This window comes from Medicago truncatula, chromosome 3, assembly GCF_003473485.1.
Source record: "Medicago truncatula cultivar Jemalong A17 chromosome 3, MtrunA17r5.0-ANR, whole genome shotgun sequence".
NCBI classification, from domain to species: domain Eukaryota; kingdom Viridiplantae; phylum Streptophyta; class Magnoliopsida; order Fabales; family Fabaceae; genus Medicago; species Medicago truncatula.
This window is the reverse complement of record NC_053044.1, coordinates 6,240,509-6,249,887: the sequence shown is the minus strand read 5'-3', so window position 1 is coordinate 6,249,887 and position 9,379 is coordinate 6,240,509.

The following is a 9,379-nucleotide window of genomic DNA, read 5'->3' as shown; positions in this document are numbered from 1 at the left end:
TGGCTTTATTTAATTCTTTGTGCTATAACTTGCTTAAAACAAAAACAAAAAATAAAGATGGAAATAATTGTATATATCCTTTATCTTCTCTCTTTCTTCCTTTCTTTTTAAATATGAGTGGTGAGATAAAGCCCTACACCCGGGCTTGAGAGAAACATAAGATAGGACGGTGGTATAACCAAAGTGCCTTTCCGAGAGTCAAGTCTCGTGTTTAGGTTCATGTGGTACAACCCCACTCAATGGAGGAATCTTGAAAGTAATCTATGTTGGCATGAATAGTCGTGTTGGCATTATATTTTCAAGTGACCGTCGAAGTTGAGGACCTTTAGTTACCCTTAACCCATCTTAGCCTTTTTAGGACGTAGTGCGGTGGCTAATCAAGAGTAGTCTTGAATTAGTTGATACGCGATACTACACTCAAATGAAACTTTCCTACGGATATTATTGGATCAAGAGTAGTCTTGTAACCTGATAACATTCGGAGGTAGTTGATGACTTTGGGAACTGGATAGAACCCGTAATACAGGTACAAATGAAACCATAGTCCTTACCAAATGGGGGTTATTACCTTTAAACTCCAACATGATGAGCTTAACCTACGCATAATCATGCATACATGCATTCATTCATAATTTTATCTTTTTTCATCAAAAAATATCGAAGGGCTTATACTTGTTTTTGTAAATATCAAAGGCATGGAAAGAAGAAATACTAGGAAGTTTACATTCAGGAAATTGGATCTAGAGAACTTAAAGAAGCTTGCATTTGAAGTAACTAGCTTGGAGAATTTTTGTGATCGTCATGGGAAGTTGCTTGGTGTCCTCTGGACAAATATCGATAAGGGGTGCTTGGAGACCTTGGTCCAGTTCTATGACCCTGCTTACCACTGTTTCACCTTTCCCGACTACCAGCTTATGCCTACCCTCGAAGAATACTCTCACTTAATTGGCCTACCCGTACTTGATAAGGTACCTTTCACTGGCTTAGAACCCTTTCCCAAAGCTGCCACTATTGCAAACGCCCTCCACCTCAAAACCTCTCTCATAAAAGAAAAACTCACCCTAAAAGGGAATTTCCCAAGCTTACCTACTAAATTTCTTTACCAACAAGCCTCCGATTTCTCCAAAACAAACAATGTTGAGGCCTTCTATTCTATCCTAGCTTTACTCATCTATGGCCTAGTATTATTCCCAAATATTGATAACTATGTTGACATCCATGCCATCCAAATTTTCCTCACAAAGAACCCAGTCCCCACATTGTTAGCTGATATATATCATTCCATTCACGATCGAACCCAAGTAGGTCGCGGAGCTATCCTTGGTTGCGCACCCTTACTATACAAATGGTTTACCTCTCACTTACCTCAGACCCACTCCTTTCAAGCCAACCCAGAAAATCTCTCCTGGCCCAAAAGAATCATGTCCCTTACCCCATCCGACATAACCTGGTACCGTGCCACTTGTAACTTCACGAACATCATTGTCAGTTGTGGAGAATACTCAAATGTACCCCTTCTCGGTACGTAAGGAGGAATCAGCTACAATCCTATCCTTGCCAAACGTCAGTTCGGATGTCCAATGGAAGCTAAGCCAGATAACATCTACTTACAGGGTGAATTCTACTTCAACCATGAAGATCCCTCAAACAAAAGAGGGAGATTTGTCCAAGCATGGCATGCCATTCGCACACTCAATAGAAGCCAGTTGGCGAGGAGATCAGACTCTTTACAGGGGTCTTACACTCAATGGGTCATCAATAGAGCTTCCGATCTGGTCTTACCATATCATTTGCCGAGGTACCTATCTTCAACAACCCCAGCGCCGGCTTTACCCTTGGCCCCCGCAACTGTGGAGGAATGTCAAGAGAAGTTGGCCCGATCGGAATGTGTGGGTGCTACCTGGAAAAGGAAGTATGATGAAGCTATGCTCAAGATGGAAACTATGAGTGGTGAGATAGAGCAACGAGAGCATGAGGTTCACAAGTTGAGACGACAAATAGTAAAAAAGAATGTTCAGATCCGAGCTCAGAGCACAAGGCTATCACAATTTATCAGCGCAGGGGAGCGTTGGGAATTCTTCAAGGATGCACATTCAGATTCCGATGAATAGTCCACTTCAAAGAGCTTGAGAGTTCCTAGTTTTTCTTTTTCTTAGCTTTAAGTTAGATATTTATCTTATTTTATTTAGAAAGGGAATTATCTCGTAGTATGCAAATTATTCAATGGAATTCTCAACTATGATATTTACAAAAATACTTTCTATAAGTCCTTCGATAAAAAAATACGTCTATATTTTTGCATAAAAATCATGCATCATCCTGCATTTCATAGTCTCAAGTCAAAGTCTCACACAAACTTTCTTTTCCAGAAAGAAAAAGGTCAACTCGTTTCAAAAGGTGGCCCCACGTATCATCTACAAGTCAACCCGTACTCACTACACTCGAGCAAACGTAAAGAAGAAGATGGATTATCTTGAGCAGGAAAATCGGGTAATTCGTGAAGAATTGACAGTCATGCAGACTAGGATGGACGAGATGGCTGAATTAATAAAAACAATGGCAGAAACTCAGACTCAAGCTCAAGCACAGATTCAAGCACAAGCGCAAGCATTGGCACAAGCGCAAACTCAAGCTCAGGCCGTAACAGAAGCGCAGGCCCGATCACAAGCACCTCCACCTCCTCCTCCTATCAGAACTCAGGCCGAGGCATCTTCTTCTTGGACACTATGTGCTGACACTCCAACGCAGTCCGCTCCGCAACGTTCCACGCCTTGGTTTCCACCTTTCACTGCTGGAGAGATATTTCGTCCTATCACTTGTGAAGCTCAGATGCCCACTCACCAGTACACGGCTCAAGTACCCCTACCTGCCATGAGGGTCACTCCAGCCACCATGACCTACTCAGCACCTGTGATACATACAATCCCGCAAACTGAAGAACCTATCTTTCATTCAGGGAATGTAGAGGCTTACGAGGAAGTAAGCGACCTACGAGAAAAGTATGATGAACTACGCCGAGACATGAAAGCCCTCCGTGAAAAAGGGAAATTTGGGAAGACTGCGTACGATCTCTGTTTGGTACCGAGTGTGCAGGTACCTCACAAATTCAAGATCCCAGATTTCGAGAAATACAAAGGAAGTTCTTGTCCTGAGGAACATCTAAAAATGTATGTGAGAAGGATGCCTGCGTATGCCCAGGATGATCAGATTCTTATTTACTACTTCCAAGAAAGCTTGACCGGCCCTGCTTCAAAGTGGTACACAAACCTAGACAAAACAAGGGTTCAAACTTTCCGTGACCTTTGTGAAGCTTTTGTGGAACAGTACAGTTACAATGTAGACATGACTCCGGACCGAAGTGATCTCCAAGCCATGACTCAGGGAGATAAAGAGACGTTCAAAGAGTATGCCCAACGGTGGAGAGACACCGCTGCCCAAGTCAGCCCACGAATTGAGGAGAAAGAGATGACCAAGCTCTTCCTAAAAACTTTGAATCATTTTTATTACAAAAAGATGGTCGGGAGTACACCAAAGAGCTTCGCGGAGATGGTTGGTATGGGAGTCCAGTTAGAAGAAGGAGTCCGAGAAGGACGCTTAGTAAAGAATACAACTCCTGCCAGTGGGACCAAGAAGACCGGGAACCATTTCCCGAGGAAGAAAGAACAAGAAGTCGGTATGGTGACTCATGGAGGGCCTCAACAAACTTATCCAGCCTATCAACACATTGCTGCCATCACACCCACCTCTCACCCTTTTCAACAAACAAATAACCATCCTCAAATACCACAATATCCTCAAAAACCACAATATCCTCAAATACCACAATATCCTCAATTCCCACAAAATCCTTCACCACAAAATGCCCAACAACAAAATTTCCAACAACAACCATACCAACAACAACCATACCAACAATTCTCATACCAACAATACCCTCAACAAAATTTCCAACAACAACCTTATCAACAACGCCCACAACAACCGCGACCACCAAGAATGCCGATTAACCCAATACCAGTCACCTATGCAGAATTACTTCCCGGCTTACTCAAGAAAAACCTTGTCCAAACTAGAACAGCTCCTCCTATCCCAGAAAAACTACCATCTTGGTATAGACTTGACCAAACTTGTGACTTCCATGAAGGGGGCCGTGGCCATAACATTGAAACTTGTTATGCCTTTAAAAGCACAGTGCAGAGGTTGATCAATGATGGAAAAATAACTTTCACAGACTCGGCGCCAAATGTCCAAACAAACCCATTGCCGAATCATGGTGCCGCAACAGTCAACATGATCGAAGATTGTCAAAAGACTCGTCCCATTCTGAATGTTCAACATATCAGAACACCCTTGGTCCCGTTACATGCCAAGTTATGCAAAGTCGACCTTTTTGAGCATGATCATGATCTCTGTGAAATATGCCTTATGAACTCCGGAGGATGTCAGAAAGTAAGAAATGATATTCAAGGGCTTCTAGACCGAGGAGAGCTTGTGGTCGAAAGGAAGTGTGATGATGTGTGTGTAATAACTCCCGAAGGACCTTTGGAGGTATTTTATGACAGTCGAAAGTCAACTATCACCCCTCTGGTGATCTGCTTACCGGGTCCACTGCCATATGCTTCTGAAAAAGCCATTCCATACAAATACAATGCCACCATGATTGAAGAGGGTCGTGAGGTTCCAATACCGCCCCTATCTAGTGTGAATAATATTGTCGAAGACAGTAGAGTTCTGAGAAATGGGCGCGTTGTTCCCATAGTGTTCCCAAAGAAGATTGATGCTACAATAAATAAGGAGGTTCGGACTAAAGATGCTGGTATCGCCAAAGAAGTGGATCAACCCAATGGGGCTGGTACAAGTGCAGAGTTTGATGAGATTCTCAAGTTAATAAAGAAGAGCGAGTACAAGGTTGTTGACCAATTGATGCAGACTCCATCCAAAATATCCATAATGTCTTTATTACTAAATTCTGAGGCCCATAAAGATGCATTAATGAAGGTTTTAGAACAAGCTTTTGTGGATTATGATGTAACGGTGGGTCAGTTTGGCGGAATAGTAGGGAACATCACTGCATGCAACAACTTGAGTTTCAGTGATGAAGAGCTCCCAGCAGAAGGAAGGAACCATAATCGGGCGCTGCATATATCTGTGAACTGTAAAACCGATGCTTTGTCAAAAGTGCTGGTGGATACTGGATCATCTTTGAATGTATTGTCCAAAACAACTTATACCCAACTCGCTTACCAAGACGCACCTTTGAGACGAAGTGGGGTAATGGTGAAAGCATTTGATGGCTCGAGGAAGGATGTCCTTGGTGAGGTGGTTCTACCTATCACAGTTGGGCCACAAGTTTTTCAAGTTAATTTTCAAGTCATGGACATTCAAGCTTCGTATAGTTGCCTACTGGGTCGACCCTGGATTCACGAGGCAGGGGCTGTCACCTCCACGCTGCATCAAAAGCTGAAGTTTGTGAAGAATGGGAAGCTAGTAACTGTAAACGGTGAAGAGGCTTTATTGGTGAGTCATTTGTCATCTTTCTCTTTCATTGGGGCAGACGATGTCGAAGGGACACCTTTTCAAGGGTTTACTATAGAAGATAAGAATACCAAGAGGAATGAAGCCTCTATCTCGTCTCTGAAAGATGCTCAGAAGGTCATACAAGCAGGGGGGTCCACAAGCTGGGGAAAGCTGATAGAGCTTCCAGAAAACAAGCACCGAGAAGGTTTGGGTTTCTTCCCATCTACTAGTTTGTCCACAGCAAAGAAGGGCACTTTCCACAGTTCGGGCTTTATCCATGCAATCATTGAAGATGATCCTGAAAGTGTGCCACGAGGTTTTATAACGCCAGGAGTATCCAGCCACAATTGGGTTGCTGTAGATGTCCCTTTTGTTGCTCACTTGTCCAAGTAATGCATTTGTCTAGTTTATGCTTTTCTTTTCAAAAAAAAAACATCCTTTCGCCCCGCCCCAAGTGAAAGTGAGCTTATCTAGGGCTTTTTGTTTCAAGAAATTATCATCAATAAAATAAAAACGTCGTTTTTTTTCCCGATGTTTTGTCTCATTTTCTTTTATGCTTTTCTGAAAAGTGGTAATACAAAAAAACCCAACATGAATTTTCAAAAAAATCTGCATGTATCTTCTTTCTAAAAATCATCCATCACATGTGCAGATTAGAAATCGACGAACCCGTTGAACAACATAACCCTATGATCTCTCCCAACTTTGAGTTCCCTGTGTATGAGGCGGAGGAAGAAGAGAATGAAGAGATCCCTGACGAAATCTCTTGACTACTCGAACAAGAGAGGAAGACCATTCAGCCTTATGGGGACGAACTAGAAGTGATTAACTTGGGCACCAAAGAAGACAAGAAAGAAATCAAGGTTGGGGCATCGCTCGGAACAAGTGTTAAAAAGCAAGTAATAGAGCTCCTCAAAGAATATGTTGATGTGTTTGCCTGGTCCTACCAAGATATGCCGGGTCTAGACACTGATATTGTGGTACATCACCTACCTTTGAAACCTGAGTGTCCGCCAGTCAAACAAAAGTTGAGAAGAACACGTCCTGACATGGCTCTCAAAATCAAAGAAGAGGTACAGAAACAGATCGACGCTGGTTTCCTCATCACATCAAATTACCCCCAGTGGTTAGCTAACATAGTGCCTGTTCCAAAGAAGGATGGTAAGGTCAGAATGTGTGTTGACTACCGTGATTTAAACAAAGCTAGCCCGAAAGACGACTTTCCTTTACCTCATATTGACGTGTTGGTTGACAGTACTGCAAAGTCTAAAGTCTTCTCATTCATGGATGGATTCTCCGGTTATAATCAAATCAAGATGGCACCCGAAGATAGAGAGAAAACATCATTTATTACACCTTGGGGCACTTTCTGTTACAAAGTAATGCCGTTCGGTTTAATCAATGCCGGAGCTACTTATCAGAGGGGTATGACTACTCTTTTCCACGATATGATACATAAAGAGATTGAAGTCTATGTGGATGATATGATAGTCAAGTCAATTACTGAAGAAGACCATGTCAAGTATCTACAGAAGATGTTCCAGCGCCTGAGGAAGTACAAACTTCGTCTGAATCCCAACAAATGCACTTTTGGTGTTAGATCCGGAAAGCTTCTAGGTTTCATTGTCAGCCAGAAAGGCATCGAAGTAGATCCTGACAAAGTCAAAGCCATCAGAGAGATGCCTGCTCCGAGAACAGAAAAAGAAGTAAGGGGTTTTCTTGGACGACTAAATTACATCTCCCGGTTCATTTCTCATATGACTGCAACTTGTGGGCCGATATTCAAACTACTCCGCAAAGAACAAGGTATTGTGTGGACCGAGGATTGCCAGAAGGCTTTTGACAGCATAAAGAAGTACTTGCTAGAACCACCGATTCTCATCCCTCCAGTTGAAGGAAGACCTTTGATCATGTACCTAACAGTGCTAGAAAATTCCATGGGTTGTGTGCTCGGACAACAAGATGAAACCGGAAGAAAAGAGCACGCCATTTATTATTTAAGCAAGAAGTTTACTGAATGTGAATCTCGCTACTCCATGCTCGAGAAGACGTGTTGTGCTCTAGCCTGGGCTGCCAAACGCCTCCGTCATTATATGATTAATCACACTACTTGGCTGGTATCTAAAATGGATCCAATCAAGTACATATTTGAGAAGCCCGCTTTGACAGGAAGGATTGCACGGTGGCAGATGCTACTATCTGAATATGATATCGAGTACCGTTCCCAGAAGGCAATTAAAGGCAGTATTCTTGCTGATCACTTAGCTCACCAACCACTTGAAGACTATCGACCTATCAAGTTTGACTTTCCTGATGAAGAGATTATGTATCTAAAGATGAAAGATTGTGACGAGCCACTATTCGGAGAAGGACCTGATCCAGATTCAGTGTGGGGTTTAATATTTGATGGGGCTGTCAATGTATACGGCAACGGCATAGGGGCAGTACTCCTTACTCCTAAGGGTGCTCACATCCCTTTCACAGCAAGACTCCGGTTTGACTGCACGAACAACATCGCTGAATATGAAGCCTGCATCATGGGTATTGAAGAAGCCATTGATCTAAGAATCAAGAACATCGAAATATATGGAGATTCAGCTCTTGTAATCAACCAGATCAAAGGAAAATGGGAAACTCTTCACGCAGGACTAATACCTTATCGAGACTATGCAAGACGTTTATTGACCTTCTTCAACAAAGTGGAATTACATCATATCCCTCGGGATGAGAATCAGATGGCTGATGCCTTGGCTACTTTGTCTTCAATGATCAAGGTGAATCATCACAATGACGTGCTACTAATCAGTGTCAAATTCCTTGATAGACCCGCTTATGTGTTTGCCGCTGAAGCAGTTTTCGACGATAAACCTTGGTTTCATGATATTAAGGTGTTTCTCCAAACTCGAGAGTATCCTCCTGGAGCATCCAACAAAGATAAGAAGACTCTCAGAAGATTATCTAGTAATTTCTTCATGAATGGGGATATCTTGTACAAAAGAAACTTTGACACGGTCTTGCTCAGATGTGTAGACAAATATGAAGCTGATTTATTGATACATGAAATACACGAAGGATCCTTCGGAATTCATCCTAATGGGCACACAATGGCTAAAAAGATATTGCGAGCAGGCTACTACTGGATGACAATGGAATCAGATTGCTACAAGCATACCAGAAAGTGTCACAAGTGTCAGATATACGCCGACAAGATTCATATGCCGCCAACTACACTCAATTTGCTTTCCTCTCCGTGGCCTTTCTCTATGTGGGGCATTGACATGATCGGAAGGATTGAGCCCAAAGCTTCAAATGGACACCGTTTTATCCTAGTGGCTATTGACTACTTCACTAAGTGGGTTGAGGCCGCATCGTATGCCAATGTGACCAAACAAGTAGTGGTCAAATTTATCAAGAATCATATCATTTGTCGTTATGGCATCCCCAACCGGATCATCACCGACAACGGAACAAATCTAAACAACAAGATGATGAAAGAATTGTGTGATGATTTCAAGATCGAGCACCATAACTCTTCACCTTACAGACCCCAAATGAATGGTGCTGTCGAAGCTGCAAATAAGAATATAAAGAGGATTGTCCAGAAGATGGTGGTGACTTATAAAGATTGGCATGAAATGCTTCCCTTTGCATTACATGGATATCGTACTTCTATACGCACTTCAACAGGGGCAACTCCCTTCTCCCTGGTGTATGGCATGGAGGCAGTACTTCCTGTAGAAGTCGAAATTCCATCATTAAGAGTTCTAATGGAGGCTGACTTATCAGAAGCTGAATGGGTTCAGAATAGATACGACCAGTTGAATCTAATTGAAGAAAAGCGCATGACAGCCCTATGTCACGG